Source organism: Lacerta agilis, chromosome 10, assembly GCF_009819535.1.
Source record: "Lacerta agilis isolate rLacAgi1 chromosome 10, rLacAgi1.pri, whole genome shotgun sequence".
NCBI classification, from domain to species: domain Eukaryota; kingdom Metazoa; phylum Chordata; class Lepidosauria; order Squamata; family Lacertidae; genus Lacerta; species Lacerta agilis.
The window spans coordinates 35,636,227-35,653,267 of NC_046321.1; the positions used below are offsets into that span (position 1 = coordinate 35,636,227).

At 42.3% G+C, this 17,041-nt stretch overlaps 1 protein-coding gene across 9 annotated transcripts in view; it reads left to right on the forward strand.

The window, feature by feature from the left end:
* Positions 1–255: 255 nt before the first annotated feature.
* Positions 256–17,041, forward strand: part of ATP2B1 (ATPase plasma membrane Ca2+ transporting 1) — a 68,138-nt gene continuing 51,352 nt past the window's right edge. For 6 of the 9 annotated variants that reach the window (XM_033161932.1, XM_033161939.1, XM_033161938.1 and 3 more), the window contains exon 1: positions 290–389. The gene's annotated coding sequence lies outside the window, so the exon portion shown is untranslated. The other 3 variants (XM_033161937.1, XM_033161935.1, XM_033161934.1) reach the window with 3 other exon arrangements.

Here is a 17,041-nt window from a genome sequence, read left to right on the forward strand (position 1 = left end):
ACGACCCGGAGCCCGCCGGGCCTCATCAAACGCCTCAGCCCGACCCATATACGTCATGGAAACAAGCACGTCAGGCAACTCCGACCAATAGCGGGAGGTCCAGGAGGCGGAGAAAGAGGCACGTACCGCCCCTTCAGGCGCCAGTGCCAATCGGAGGCTCCGCCCTTTCTCTCCCCCGCCCGCCCCCCCTCACCCGTGAAGGCGCCGCGCCTTCAGACCCCCGCCTCTTCCTCCAACCCAAGCGAGACCCTGTCACGTGACGGGGACCGGGGAGAGAGTGTGTGTGAGTGAGTGAGTGAGTGAGGGGGGGTCGGGCCGGTTCGGAACCTGGTGGCTACCGTCGCTTTGGGGCGGAGGGCTCGCCTGAGGAGAAGCGGGCGAACGGACTAGTAAGTGGCCAACCCTCGCGGTGGAGAGCGAGCGAGCGGGCTGCAGAGAGGGAGAGCGAGCCGGGCCGCCTGTGGCTGGGAGGCGGCGAAGGCAGCGGCTCCCTCCCGCGCGGCATATGGCTCCGCGAAGGGAGCCGAGCGTTGCCCGCACGCCTGCCTGCCGCTGACTAGCGAGGGCGAGGCGCTGCTGCTGGGGAGCTACCGCGGAGGGCGGGGCGGGGCGCCCGGCTCCCTCCTCCTCCTCCTCCTCCCTCCCTCCTTCGCTCCGGCTGCTGCTGCCGCCACCTCCTCTCTCCCTCCCCTCCCTCTCTCCCTCCGTCCCCTCCCGGTCTCAGGCGGGCTTGGCGGCGGCTGGGGCTCGCGCGCTCTGGGGCGGGGTGGGGGGACCCTGTGCAGCAGGCAGGCACTGGAGGTGGTGGCGGCGGCGGCGGCGGCGCTGGCCGCGTGTGGGGCTTGGCGGCGGCGGCAGACCCTGAGGTAAGAGGCGGAAGGGTGGGCAGCGTGCGGCCGGGCAGCCCGAAGAGAGGACGCGGCGAGGGCGTCGGACGGGGCACCTCCGGAGGCGCAGGTGGCGAGGCGCCGCGGAGCAGCGCAGGCCAGGCGGGCTGGGGGATTAGCTCGCCGGAAGGAGGCGACCGCGGGGTGGGGGTGAGGGGCAGGAAACCTGGCCGGCGCGGCGGGCCCTGCCCGCGCCCCTCCTTCCCACGGGGAGCCCACGCCGGCTCCCTCGAAGCGAGGCGCGGCGTGACCTTGAGGGCAGCCCGGGAGCAGCGCCTCCGGCCGCCCGCCACCTCCTCGCCGGGCCGGCAGCTGGGCGAGGTAAAGGGAGAGGGCTCCCCCCTCATGCCCCTCCGGTTGGTTCGCGTTCATTTCCCCGTCCGCCGACGCGCGGCTGCTGCTGCTGTTTAGAATGGGCCGCCGGGCGCCCGTTAGGTGAAGGTGCTTCTTGGTCTCCGGTTTGCTCTGCCGGGCTAAGTAGCCGGGATTACGCCGCCGCCAATGCACGGCATTATCATCCTCGGCAGCCTTGAGCTTCTATTTACCCGCCCTGCGGGGTGCCCAGCCGCCCGGCCAGCCTCTCTCTTCTTGGGGAAGGGAGCCGGAGGCTGGCGGCCAAGGGTCCTCCTGCTCCTACCTGCTAAGACTGACTCCTTCCTTTCAAGTCAGGGGTTGTGGTTGGAAATAGAGCGGAATGTCAGGTTTCTCTCTCTCTGCCTTTCCCTGCACGAGCCCCTCTGTGTGGTTTATCACGACGTTAAAGTGATTTGCTAATGGCTTAGTTGCATGTGCTGGTTATGAACATTTTGGATGCGCCCTCGAATGCCGCGTGGGCCGGCGAGGCTGACCAAAGCAGCCTCCTGGGGCAAGCGTTTGTATGTGAGGAAGGTGGCGTTAGGATTTATCCCATTTCATCGAAAGTTTTCATGACCCTGTCATTTCCGCCAACTGGTATGCCTAACCTTTGGATGTGAACACCACGTGAGTTCATGAAGATGCCTTCACGGTTCCAGTAGTGGGATGAGGTGTGGGATTGAGGGGGAAGATTGCTGCGTGTACTTCATAGGAAGAAAGCGCTGCCTGTTTGCCACACTACTACCTGCCCAAAGGGAACTTAGATGGGTGACCAGGAATATCTTCACATTCATCTTCCAGACAGCTGGAACATATACTTCCTGGATGTAAAAAGTTGGATATAGTTGGAGGAAAAACTTTTGTGAGCAACTAACCTGGAAACTAACACAAACTTGGAGTATCTGACCTTGTTGTTGCCAATTTGTACCTACTGTAACCACTCCTAATGTAGAAGACTATGCTGGCAAAGATCCAGTTTCATTAAAACAAGGTAGGAGGTTCCTAGTTGAAGTACCTAAATCTTGGTCTGCGGATTTGATTAAATTTGGTTGTAAGAATCTTGAATAATGCCATTTTCCCTTGTGCTATACTTATCCCCCACCCCCAACCCTTTGAGATGTTTAAGATAACGGAACTGCTTTGCTCTCATTTTATGAATGCAAGTATAGCAACTCAAGGTATTTGCTGATTCACAGAGTAGTATGCCTTGCTTTTTATCATTGTAAATCAAGCTTAGGTTGCTCATCCATTTAAGAGTTGGTGGCTGAGACTGGGAGCCTGCAAGTCCCTGGTTGAAAACTTATCTCTGCCATTAATTCACTTGTTGCCCTTAAAATATGCCTCTATTATTGTAGCCTCAGCCTACCCCCTGCCAAAGATATATGAAGTATGTGAGGTTAATAATTCTTTAGCAATTTCCAAAAGAAATAGAAATGTAAAATATTACTACGTCATAAAGCAATCTTCCTCAATGTGGTTCCCTTCAGATACTGCTGGACTACAATCCCCATCATCTCTGACCATTGGCTATGCTGGCTGAGGCTGATGGGAGTTACTGTTGGATGAAATCCATAGGGCAACACATTGCGGAAGGCAGCCATAGAAATTGGGGATAGATATGACACTCACATAGTATATGTATACAACCAAATGCAGATCCTGTGGCAAGGAGAGCAAAGCCAAGGGTGTCAAAAGGCACAATGTAAGGATTTAGCATCACTGTAGAATTTATATTCATACAAGAGATACCATAGGAATACTAGAAATACACACTTAATGTGCATACCTGATGTAGTAATTGGTCTCTTGGCCAAAACACCCCCCCCCCAATTTGCAGTTGATCTTAAATACGAATATTTAGTGTTTTTCTTATACAGTAGTAATGCAGGCTAAGTATGACACATGAAATAAGTTCCTTTCAGTACCTTATGGTCCTTAACATTTTAGAACTTCAGTTCCAATTGTGGAAGTCTACATGATCATCAGATCAGAAGTGACAGTGTTTATGGCATAGTGGATGCAAATAGAAAAAGGAGTTGAAATAAAAGATGGATTAAACTTTCTGAATTAGGTGTTGATCTAGTTGTAAAACAGTTTCTTGTGTGGATTGATGCAGTGCTAGCAAATCTATCACCTAGATGGCTGTCTTTATGGAGAAAGGAGCATAGCTATGTCTGTTGATGCTCTGATTATGCCAAGGGGATCATTTCATATTATTGATTAGCAGTGCCCCTTCTAATATTACAGTACTAACCTATTTTTTCCACAGAGATTATTGAGTTTATAATATTGATTATTGGGATCCCTCAGTTGTCTAAACGAGACTGGGCTTGATAGACCAGTAATCTAACTTGGCATAATGCAGCTTCGTAAGTTTCTACAACATATTTCCAATATGAAACCCCATGACTTTTCTGGTTAGCATGAACTCACTGTCTTTCAACTGAAGTCAAAGTTTAAAACTCAGAATTAGTAAGGTACATGGTGTGTTTCAAAGATGACACACAGGCTACATGAGATCTGTACTTATATCTCTAGTTATTTCTGGGCAGTACCTCTGTTGTTGCAAATACACAATATTTATAAAAGTGAATATTTGTACTAAAATGTATGTTACCTTGCAAGTTGTATTCCTATTAAAATCAAGCCAGAGGGAAGCAGATGCCTTTGCATTTTGCTTCTACTTAAAGGCCGTGTTCCACAGACTATAACTGCAACTGAATATGCTGAAATCCCATCCTTGTGTATTGCGCAATTAAGTAATAGCAAGCAGCCATTGGATGTTGGGTTTGTAAATATAGATTTTAGGTGATCTGTTCTGAAATGGTTGTAGCAACCTCATTGATAAATGTTTCACAGGTGACAACTTGAGTACAGTATTGTGGCTCATTCTGAAATGGTTTTTGACATGAGATTAAAAACAGATCTGTTCACAATGAACTGAATTTCTAATTTTGAAGGAAAAAACTTCTAGATTTATTTGTTGTGTTCAGCAATATTTCTTTTGAAATGCTTTACTCATGCTACAGATAGTCTTGGCGTGAAGATAGCAGGTGGTAAATCTTGTAAGATTCTAAAACCCAGCAAAAATGACTCTCATGAAGATTTAAACACATGTTGGTAGGTTATTGTCCAACTGCCTCGGGATCCAGTTTCTAATAAAGACAGGTGACAGTGTTTCTTCTTGGATAGTTGTTAGTTATTGGACACTGAGTCTATATATTTTAGGTGGGTGGTACAAAAGATTAACCCTGTACATATGAAAATACTTATTTCATGGTTTAGTTTGCTTGTTGATAAGGCATGGTGTCCCTTAGGTAAAGATAAAGTGACCCCTGACCATTAGGTCCAGTCACGGATGACTCTGGGGTTGCGGCGCTCATCTCGCTTTATTGGCCGAGGGAGCCGGCGTACAGCTTCCGGGTTATGTGGCCAGTATGACTAAGCCGCTTCTGGTGAACCAGAGCAGCGCACGGAAATGCCATTTACCTTCCTGCCAGAGCGGTACCTATTTATCTATTTGCACTATGACGTGCTTTCGAACTGCTAGGTTGGCAGGAGCAGGGACAGAGCAATGGGAGCTCACCGTGTTGCAGGGATTTCAACCGCCTACCTTCTGATCAGCAAGCCCCAGGCTCTGTGGTTTAACCCACAGCGCCGCCCACGTCCCTATGCTGTCCCTTATCCTTTGCATTTATATATATAGGTTTATTATGCAAAGGATGCTGTCCCTTATCCTTTGCATAATAAACACTCTCTCTCTCTCTCTCTCTCTCTCTCTCTCTCTCTCTGTGTGTGTGTGTGTGTGTTTTGCAGGTTGTAATGGAGAATTTTCCTTAAAATTAAATATTTTGTATGCTAAGAAAAATGGTTTCATTTTACCTTGAACACTGAAGTTTATGGGCAAACACACCTTATACAACAGGTGATGGTAGTAGAAATTACTTGCTATCCATGTATGTTTGGATCTTGCAAATTGGGTTGTAATTCTATGTATGGTTACCTTGAAGCTAGTGCTGTTGAATTACATTGGGAATTACTTCTGAGTAAGCATGCATAGGGTTGCACTGTTGGGTAGTTTCTATCTAGGGAGGAGGCAGCTTATCTAGCACCAAAGACCACCATCATGCTACATATTATAAGTAGAAAAGCTGTAGCTCTTACATTTCATGTAACTTCCATTTATTAGAGCTAATAAATACCTTATATCTAATCTGAACTTTATATTAAAATGGTGTGTGAGTATCTGTCTGTCTGTCTTAGTCAGCCATTTTGGATGCTGGCAGGGTACTGGATGCTGGATCATGGTAATAATCGTTGGCAGATCTTATAGTCCAGAAGAATGGATCCAAAGTAGGAGCATAGGTTTGGGGTGCTTTTAGTGTTTAAGACAACTTAAGGTACTGGTCATGGGCCTATAAAGCTTTAAACATGGTTGGGACCTAGATAGTTTTCCCCCACGTACATAATAACCTCTAATGTTATGTGCTCTGCACTCTTATGGGATACTTTCTGAACTAAATTTAAATGGGTATGTTGTTGTTCATTCGTTCAGTCGTGTTCAGCTCTTCGTGACTCCATGTACCAGAGCACGCCAGGCACGCCTATCTTTCACTGCCTTCCGCAGTTTGGCCAAACTCATGCTAGTCACTTCGAGAACACTGTCCAACCATCTCATCCTCTGTCGTCCCCTTCTCCTTGTCCTCTCCATCTTTCCTAACATCAGGGTCTTTTCTAGGGAGCCAAAGTACTGGAGCCTCAACTTCAGGATCTGTCCTTCCACTTTTGTGGATCTCATTCATTTGGTACCTAGTTATGGTAACATCTTGCCTGTTCGTTCCTGAAGTTGTAAAATATAATCTCAAATATACCATAAAATTGAAAAGCAGAAGTTGACAGGCCTTGCAATAGAAATGCAAATACCTTCGGAGTTGCTAACCCTGCCTTTTAAGTTTTGAAGCAGCACTTACCAATTCCCTCCTTCACTTAACAGGATTCTTTCTCTTTCTCCTAGCTGCCTTTATCTTTTCTTTTTACTTGTACCTCATGTTGCCCCACTTCTTATGTAGAGCTGCTGCCCATACCTTTGCTGCATTTCTAAGTACAGTATAGAAAACATATTCTGTTGGTGGCTGCACATATACTCTCTTGTACTGCAGGATTTAAAGTCCCAGGTGTAGTTCTTCACAGTGTGTAGTTTTCAACAAGCAGGTGAGTGGGAAATTGCATGGCTACACTAGGTGCTTTCATGCTAGGCATAAATTCCTGTCTCCAAACTTGTGGTGAAGTGTTCAAGCAAGTAGATGTTCATATACGTTACCATGTCCATGTGGCATAATATATCAACTGTCCAGGAAAACTCACGTCATACATCTGTCCCCAGGAAACCTTTTGGGTCATAAATCAGACCCCCATCTCCAGTTGTGATACACCTGATGCTTCAGAGTAGGAAGAGACAACCCAAAGCACTGAGGGCTATTTTCATTTTTGTTACAAGAGGGCTGCACGGCTATTTTAATTTCAGAACAGTCTGTGTCTTAATACAATTCAGTCTGCCAATCTTTTGCACATAACACATTGTATCTGTACTCTTACCTATTAAAACATTCTCTCCCTATGTTTCTCTCTCCGCACATTGGAGCATGCACACTTTTCTCACCAGTCTGTTGCCATCTCCTTATATTTCCTTTCCACCTGGGGTCTCTGTGCCTCTACCTCTAATCCTTCTTTTTTCTTTACACTCTGTGATGCTCTCATGTTTCCATACCAGCAGGTTTTTCTGCACACCCTTTCTGTTTTCCTCTTTTTCTACTGCAAAGTCTATCTGCACCTGCATCTTTTAACATTTACTCTTTTTTTGTTCACTCCTTAATGTGCTACTCTGAGAGCTTGCTACCCATTTTTCTTACTTGTACATCTACATCCTTGTTTATATCTCAGTACTTCCATTGGTTTCTTCACTCACATATTTAAATCTATCTTTCTAGGGTTGCCAACTGACCAGACAACCCATGCTGCCCTGTTTTTCAGCCTTGAACAACAGCTTCTGCAGAATCTAGTGTACTAGGCTGAATATCTTTACAGCATGCAAATAAACAATGCCACCTAATAATATCTGCCTTTAAAAGCACAGTTAGCCTGAGCAGTTGAAGAGCTAGCAACCCTACTTTCCCAAAATGGCAGATTAGACTCCCAGCAGTTCACATGGTGAAATCTTCATGTAACAGGTACAGCACATAGTTAAATTGATTGGTTGAAACACAATGGAAAAACTGATGCCAGCTCTACTGAAAACTCTGAGCTTGGAGAAACAAAAAACATAAATGAAGTGTGTTGATATGACACTGAAGCCTGGCTCACAAATAAGACTGCAAACAATGAATTTTAGAATCTCCCTGGCAGTCTGGGGGTTTACATATCCAAGGAGTGGGATGTAGTTGGTTTGCATGATGTACGTTAGGCAGGTTTTGCCACTGAAATGTGTCCCCACACCCTTCCTAAAAAAGAGGAAAGGCTTTGAGAGTAGATCTTGCTTGGGGCCTGTGGGTCTTAATTAATGTATCAGATAAGAATATTAAAACCTTTTTTCTCAGATCTGACAATCTTGACGTGTAGTTGCTTTGAGACATCACAAAAATGTTATACTTAAAGTCTTCTCTGATAACCCAACTATCCATTTGTGTCCAGTTAATAACTATTGAACCTGCCCCTTCTCTAGTCTTCGACGTCCTCCTAAGTCATACCGAGTTATTTCCTGTTTCAGTGTGTCAACTGACTGTTCAACCATGATTTCCAGGTAGCCTTTGGCGAGTTGCTGTCTAATGCTCTTTTTCTACTGGAAAGCATAATGGAACAAAGCATATTTTGTCAGTGTGTTGCATTTTCCTTTCAAAAGATTCCAAAGATCCAGAGACTGATGACCGATCCCTTCAGTCTTTAGAAAGTACAGTAGTACCTCGTTTTGCCACCGGGATCTGTTCCGGAGCCCTGGTCTCTGGCCGAAAAGGACGCTGGACAAAGCACACACGTGCAGAGCGGTTTGCACTTCTGCGCATGCATGAAGCACAATTTATCACTTCTGTGCATGTGTGAGCGGCGAACCCGGAAGTAATCCGTTCCACAAAACTTTTATTTTCCATGATAGCCAACCACTATTTGTGGTTGTCCTGATGCCTATCAAACATTTGACATCAGCAGAGGCTTGTGGAAAGGGAGAGGCATTTTATGTGGCCATCATGCCAAACTCCCACAGAAGGCATATGCAGCTTTTTACTGCCTTTTGCAAAAGCTCACCACAAACACTCCTGCTTTCCATTATGTTTCTGCAGTTCATGGGTGGTGAAGGCAGAGGTGATCTTTGTTAAAGGAGTGAGTTGAACCTTTGATCTTGCCACCTAATCCCTTACATTTTGTATTTTTCTTTAATAAGGTTACAATAAGCACCTTTTCAACTTTAGCACCTCCCTGTTAGAATACTTGTCAGTGACCTGGTTAGCATGTCACATTAAACCATTGTTTCCCAAACTAGGGTCACCAGTTGTTTTTGGACTACAATTCCCATCATTCTTGACCACTGGTCCTGCTATCTAGGGATGGTGGGAGTTGTAGTCCAAAAACAGCTGGAGACCCAAGTTTGGGAAACACTCCATTAAATTGTAGTTGGATGCTGTCCCTAAGGAAAATGCTATTTTATTAAAAGTATTTTGAAGACAGATGAATTCTGGTGGCTATGTACCCTTGCACATCTTAAATTGTAGATGGTTGAGGTTTTTTGTGCTGGATTTTGTAATCAGGCTTGATACTAAGGTTGGTTTTGTGTTGACTGCTACCTGAAAGGTGTTTAAACGTGCTTCAGTGACCATAAAGTCTAAACTGGCAGTTTGGTCAATAGTACACACACCTGCTATCGGCATTCTGACTATTAAGTGACAATTAAGTGGTATTAAGTGGTACCAGAAATACATTATTAAAAACAATATTTTTTTCCTTGTTAGCAAATTTATTCATACTTAATCTATTGACAAGTTCATGACCAACTAAGATTGCTTTAATTGGGTTAACTGCCGTATACTATACATTTGAGAAAGCCGAGTCAGACATTTGGCCATATGTACATTTAAAATACTCAGGTTTCCACATGCCAGTTTAAAGCTTGCCATTTCAGGGTCAGAGACAATATACCGCTGCATACCAGTTGCTGGGAACACAGTGGGGGGAAAGTACTATTGCACTTGGGTTCTGCTTGTGGATTTCCCATAGGCATCTGGTTCGCCACTGTGAGAACAGGTTGATGGACCAGATGGGCCTTTGACTTAATCCACTTACCGTAATAGTCAGAATTTCTACATATGTACATGGATCAGTTATCATTTCTATCTCAATGTTCTCATGTATAGAAAGGAATGCCTCTGTATTGTATTTCTTGTACAGTATTTATAGATGATTGTAGTTAAGTTGTATACAACATGTTTAAATAAAATAAAGATGGTGCTGTTACTTTCCTTGCAATTGTAATTTTTGTTTGTTTAAGAATGCTGTTTATGTTACACATTCGTTCTTTAAAATCTGCTGACTGATTAATTGGAGGTACCTTTTTTGAAAAAAAGTTTTTATTAAACAAATTCAGCAAAACAGTTTGTGAATCAATAGCATCAGTTACATTCCCCCCTTTTTATTCCCTTCCCTCCCCCCTAAGACTTCCCTCAGCTCCCCTCTCCGATATATTTGTACATATTATTTTCTGCATGTTATAAATTTGTACATATTACTTCATCTATCATGTGTTCTACTAATAATAAATTTGTGAATGTTTATTCAAAACCTGCCAAAGAGTCCAGATCATTTTGTTGTCTTTTTAGATAGTTTGTAAAAAGTTCCCATTCTTCCTTAAAGTCCCGGTTGTCCTTCTCACGTAGTTTATATGTTAACTTTGCCAATTCCACATAACTCATCAGTTTTTCTTGCCTTTGTTCTTTCGTCGGTATTTCCTAATTCTTCCATTGTTGTGCCAACAAAATTCTTGCCGCTGTTGTAGCGTACATGAATACATTCTTTATTTTATTTGGCAGATCTTGTCCTAAAATCCCTAACAGAAATGCTTCTAGTTTTTTTTTTAATAAACATCATTTTAAACATTTTTTTCAATTCATTATTTATCATTTCCCAACATTCTTTAACTTCTCTACATTCCCACCACATGTGATAAAACATGCCTTCTTTTTCTTTACATTTCCAACATGTATTTGATCCAGTTTTGTACATTTTTGCTATTTTTACTGGTGTAATATATCATCTGTACATCATGGAGGTACCTTTTAAATTTAATTGAACAACTATCTAAGATAGTACAATTTATACTGATTTGAGGTGATATGTTTGTCTCTGACATCAGGGCCAGTTAACACCTGCAAATCCTTTCATAACTGTGTGTGAATTACTTCTATTGAATTACTTCTATTGAAAAATAGTGCTTGAGGTGATAAGGGAACACTTTAGCATCCATTGCTTGATGTTGCAGTAATAGTAATGTACATGCATGTGTTGCTTGCCCTTAATCTCTTTCTCTTTTTAAAATGGCTTTTCTAAAATCAGACTAGTGTAGTCTGAGGAAAGAGCGTAGAATACCTGGATAGGTATCAAATCTTGCTCCAGTGTATTAACGTAGTGCACCTGTGAGTGATTTAAAAATTCTGGTTGAATCCTTATGCACTTTGTTTGAATCTTGGTTGAATAGCAACTTTTGGGGGTACAGGTTGTGGCTGCTATAATAAAGGGAACTAGAAAAGCCCCGGTGTGTGTATTTGCAGCTATAGCTCAAAGCTCATCAGTAGTAGTGGGTACTTGAAAATGGTTTCTTCGACTATACACCCTGTTGAAACAAAAGAGAAGTTTAATTTTGGTTTAAACTGGATGTCTGTACTTTAGGGGTAGAAGTTTTCCTCTTGTCAGTACAGACATTTAAATAATTTGGGCTCTTTTTGACTCAAAAAGCTGTAGTTTAGAAGTGGTTTGGAGGAAGGAAAACTACCTTTCATGTTGAATGGATAAATTAAAGCAGCATGGAAAGTTTCTGTGTTTGAGAGGCTGATTATCTTTATAAACTTGGGGTAGGATACAAGTATTTTAATTGAAGGCTGCTTCCCTTTTAAAAGTTAAAAGCAAGCAATCCCCTTCCTCCTTATAGCACAAAGCACTCCCACCCCCCCACCCCCGTTGCTATGCCCAGTGTTTTACTAGTTCCCTCTGCCCCTTTCATTCCTACTTTCCTCAATGCTACAGTAGATGGGTAACCTTGTAAATTGGTCAAATATTGCCTATTGTGTTAGAGTGTTTTTAATAAGTTATGTCATAAAGCAAAATGATTTTTCTAGCTGGAGATCTGCACCTTGTAGTGGCATAATGTGATGGAAAAGATAGGTGTAAAACTTGCCTGCTCACCAGTTCAAGAGGAGTCTTGTGTTACATGCATTACTTAGGTGTAGGCGATCGCTTCCTTGTACAGTAGCACCTCGGCTTACATTAGCCTTGGTAATGTAAACTTCGGGTTGCGAAAGCGGCAAACCTGGAAGTGTTTTGCTGTGTGTGCTTGTGCAGAAGTGGTCCCTCTGGTTGCGGAAATCTCGGGATCCAACTGGAACTCTGGAACGGAACCCGTCTGCAACGGAGGTACCACTGTACTAGGTTGATAAGCATGTTTAAAAGCCATCGTCTTTTTTTAATGGCTGTTAAGTTTGCTCTGAGGCCCTTAGAGAAAGAAATGTGATGGGTTTATTTCATTTTAAACAAACTTCTTGTCTTTGTATTACTGATAGCTACAAATAGTTAATTTCACAGTTTCACAAGCTAACGTGTCTTGCGGTTCTAAAGTGGTGCTTTAAATTCTTGACCATTATTGGATAGTTATGTAATGGTCAAATGACTAACCTGAACTTCAGGCCTTCTGTCTTGAAGCTCACTGCCCACTGAACCTCCTTGCTGTATTTCCAGTGTTCGTCACACTAGTTTCCAGCCTTAAAACTACCTGCTTTGCACACCTGTCTCTGCCTCTACTGCCAACAGCATGCATGTCTCTGGTCTGTAGGCCTAGTGTGAAATCTTTCTCTCAAGCGTAACCATATCTTTCCATATGGAAACTGCACTGTTCATGAACAGTTTTCTCCTGGCTAGTTTTTCCTAAGCTTACAGATGTTTGCAAACATTCCATGGCATCACAGTACTCCTTTAATAGTCGGGAAGGGGTAATGGACAGCAACTGGTTTTAGTATATTATGGCTGTGTTTTAGAACCTGCTTCAGTAGTACAAATAGTGCTTAAATCAATATAGTAATTGCAATCTTAGGAAATGGAGACAAATGATGCCATCTAGTGAGACCTCATGTTTTCAGCGGAAGTCAGTAACTAGACTGTTTAATACTGGTATTCTGACATGAAACAACATTCATTTCTACAAACTTGCTTGTTGTAGGCAAATCTGCTTTTAATAACTTTAATATTTAGGTTGTGTGTGTTACATCTCAAACTTAGAAGCACTTTTGAGTGTAATCTTTAAATTATTAAACAGTGGAAGTTTTTAAACTTTTGTACATGCACCAATGATGTTGCTAAGTTAATGCAAGATTTTTTTCCTTTTGATACTTAAGTAGTTGGGGAAATTTATTTATACAGCGCTGTCGGGTGACACTGGTCTAAACAACAGAGCCTCTTGGGTGAGCTCCTGTTGCTCTGTTCCAGCTTCTGTGAACCTAGCTGTTTGAAAGTGTACCAGTGCAAGTAGATAAATAGGTACTGCTATGGCAGGAAGGTAAATGGTTTTCCATGCGCTCTGGCACTCGTCACAATGTCCCATTGCACCAGAAGCGGTTTAGTCATGCTAGCCACATGACCCAGAAAGCTGCCTGTTGACAAACACCAGCTCCCTCAACCTGAAGCGAGATGAGCACTGCACCCCATAGTTGCCTTTGACTGGACTTAACCGTCCAAGGGTCATTTACCTTATTTTACCTTATACTAGGATATTTGCACAGGAGTCTCTAGCTTTATTTCAGTTTTGACTTTTTTTTTCACTCAGAAACTGAAATATTTTGGTTGGTTTTTTGCTAGTTCTGTATACAGGTAAGATTGGAATCACAGGAACCCGTGTACTCAAAATACTTGCACAGAAGTTGGTAGCTGGCTGCAGTTCTTCACACCCCCTTGAATTCTACTATGGAGATTTTCCTGGTCTTGTGTGTGGCTTTGAGGGAATGTAGGGCAGCCTTCCCCAAACTGGTGACCTTCAGATGTTTTGGATTATAGGCCCTATCAGTCCCAGAGGAAAAGCCCTGAATTGCACATAACTGTTGACTTGGAGTTCCCAGACTGTGACTTTTTGCTTAAAGTTAGTGAAACATTTTAAAATGCAGCCTTTGAGGATCACTGCCTCTACATTGCTGAAGTTTCATAGTAGTATGAAGGGATAGAAAATAAGCAAAGAAATGAGAAATTGATTAGTACTCTCTGGTGGTGTTACTGATCCACATGTAAAGAAGTAGAATATTTCTGATACTATACATCCTAAGTATCTAGCTCCTATGAGGTTTTTTTTTGGGGGGGGGGGGTTATATCTGTAAATTAAGCACAGGGGTCCAGTCCCAAGCATACTTGCCTTTCGTGAAGGAAAGATGAAGTGGGGAGGATGCATTGGGCATTGATCATAAGTGCCTTTAGGGAGGGACTGACTTTGTGGTTTGGACCTGTATCACCAAGGCTGTTTGGGCACCTGCCAAACTAACTCCAGCATTTCATGTTTTGTAATTAATAGGTTGTTGTTGTTTAGTTTCTATTCAGTTCTGCGACTTCAGTGTTGAGACTGAGGCTTGCTTCTCTCATTGTGCTCACCAGTCAGCAGAGTCACACTCACCTTGCTGAATGTGGCAAGCAGTTTTGTTGATGCCTTTCTTAAGGATCCATATTTTGAAAGCTTTCAAAAACATCAGTGGGACCTGTGAAAGGTTAAGGTTTCAAATTCATGGCATTTGCTCATTTCACATGACAGATACATTGGTGTCCTTCAGTTTTATTATGAATTGTAATATATTGTACAACAAGTAACAACAGTTCCCATTACAAATTAAAACAAACAAACATAGTGTTAAACATTCCATTTTCAAAAATCAAACTGCATTTCTATACATGTCATCCATTATAAGAAAGCTGCTTAAAAGCTTTCTGTCCAGTAAACTCTGTGTGTGTATTATAAAAGTCATTTCATTACCCCAACCTTTATCATCAAAAATATACTATACTGACTCTGATCCTTCAGTTTTCTGTCATTTTCAGTGTATTTCAGCTTAACTACTATATGAATGAAAAACACAGATAACTGGTTGTATGGTTTAGGCCCAAATACAACATTTAAAATGTTTTAAGACTTTCTTGCTCATCTTTTTAAGGCATTCAATGGGGTTTTCACAAACCTTTGTTCTAATTTATCTATATATCCTGATTTTTTTATTACCAGTCTTTGATCCATATTAGACAATAGCTTCTCAAATAGTGTAAAGCATGGATTTTTTTTTTTCTGTGAACCACTTGGAAACTTGGTCATGGTCTTGGTGGGCCACAATGGGTTTTTCTACCAGCTGCAACAGTTGTAATGCATTGTGTCAGATGCTGTATGATTTAAAATTGTATTTTAATTGCTTATTTATTAATTTATTTTGTTGTAATACAGTTTGAATTTATGGAATTAAATTATACAATGTACAAGTAATGAAAGAAGCAATAAAACACAATTATAATAAATGCAAATATTTAATGCAATGGATGCATATGGAACAGAAATGGGTAGAATTTATTGAGGAATTTGTGTGTAGGTGGGATTGGTTGCAAAAGGCAAGTCATCTGTGAAACGGGTGGGAAAGGACTGAAAAGACTTCTACTCAAAGCACTCCAGATGTAATCTCTGTTATCTGCAAAAATCCTTTTAAACTTATTATTTTCCCCTGCCACTTTCCCCTTCTAAACATAGTTGCAACTTGGCTCTCTTTCTCCCTACACTTCATCCTGTAGCAGTTCCCATGCCCCACTGAAATCAATGGTAGACATGCATAGGGCTACAGCCTTAGAAGCTTGATCTCATGCACTTTTATTCAAAAGTAAGCCTTACTCTTCTGTGACAATTAGAATCTGAGGCCCTTCTTTGTGTGCCGCTTCAACATGAGGTCTGGAGGGGGGCAACATGAAAATGGGCTTTTTTTTTCAGTGGCTCCCCATTTGTGGAATGCTTTCCCCAGCAAAGTTCATCTGGCACCATCATTATATATTCTTAGGCACCAGGCGAAAACGTTCCTCTTCAACCAGGCCTTTGGCTGATTAATATTCTGTGACTGCCACATCCTTGGTGCACAGGCACATACTCCAGAAGAGGGAGTGGGTGGGAAGGGCTGCCGGAACTGATGTCAGTTGCTATTGCCACTAGAGTTGGAGGACTGGGTAAAATATGTTGCTGCCTCTCCTCTCCTCTCATCCAGTAATCTTCCACACTTCCAAAATGAAATTGATTTAGAAGGAAGGGTGAATGTGAGAGAAGGGGAATGTGGATTGTTCCACTAGTCACAGAAGAGTTGGGTTGCAAAACAGGTTCCGCCTCCAACAGCATGTAGTGCAAAGCCTTAAAATGATGGAGGAGCTGTCGCTCCCACAGTTCTTCTCAGTCACAAAGAGGACCAACAGCATGAGGCTCACGGACTATAGTTTGGCAACCACCTTTTAGAACTTTTGAGTCATTTGGTTACTATAGCAACAGAAATGGTGCAATTAAGGTGCAGTTTACATAAAAGCAATAAAAGTGCAACCATAACTGTCCATAAAATTTCCTGGACTAGCTAAAGTCAAGATAAAGCAAAACTATATATCATATAAAACAGAGCAACCCACGGAGCAGAGAAATAACAAATTAAGAGTCAAGATTCACCTAAGGGAAGGCATTTCGGAGGGCATTTCAAAGGCCTACTTCTGACTTTTCTTCATATGGCAATCTGCTGATGTGAAAATACTTCTCTGAAAACCTTAAAGATCAACTTGGTATGTATTGGGGGAGGTGGTCTGGCCTAATTAAAACCAAATTTGAAATTAGTATCTTTAATTAAATTGGCAAGCTGTATAACGTAACTGGGTTTAAAGCAGGGTCAAAGCTGTAGAGAGTGGCTTCTGCAATTGTTTTGAGTTTAATTCAAAGGGGAACTTGTAACCTCAGCTTTATAGCCAGGTGGGATTTTTTTTTGTAAAACTATTAACTTATAACTATTAGAAAATAAAACTTGATGAAGAAATTTCTTTTCATTTTTTGTTGACTAGATCACAAACCCACTTTATTTTGACATTTCATTCTTACCAATAAGTTTAGAATTGTGTGTGTGTGTTTGCATGTCCTGTATATTGCTGAAATATACCCACCCTCAAGGGAACCTCTTGGTAGAACAAAAATTCCATAGAACATGTGTGCTCCCTCTTACTGGCTTTTCAAAAGTTGGTAACTAAATGTTCAGTTTATGCAGTGGCATATATTTACAATGATACATAATAGGTAACATCAGTGAGCTTCAATTTTGGTTATGCTTTGGAAGATAGGAGACAATATATCTAAAGATATTTCAGCTAAGAATATAAACTAACTAAAGCATAATAGACAAGTTTTGTTAGCAATAAGATGAAGTGTCAGGTTTTTTCAGTTTTGCCAATTATAGTATTAGGTTTCAATGGAGCTTGGGAAGTTAAAGCTGTGTGCCAGCACTTGTTCACTTCCACATTTTTAAAGGATG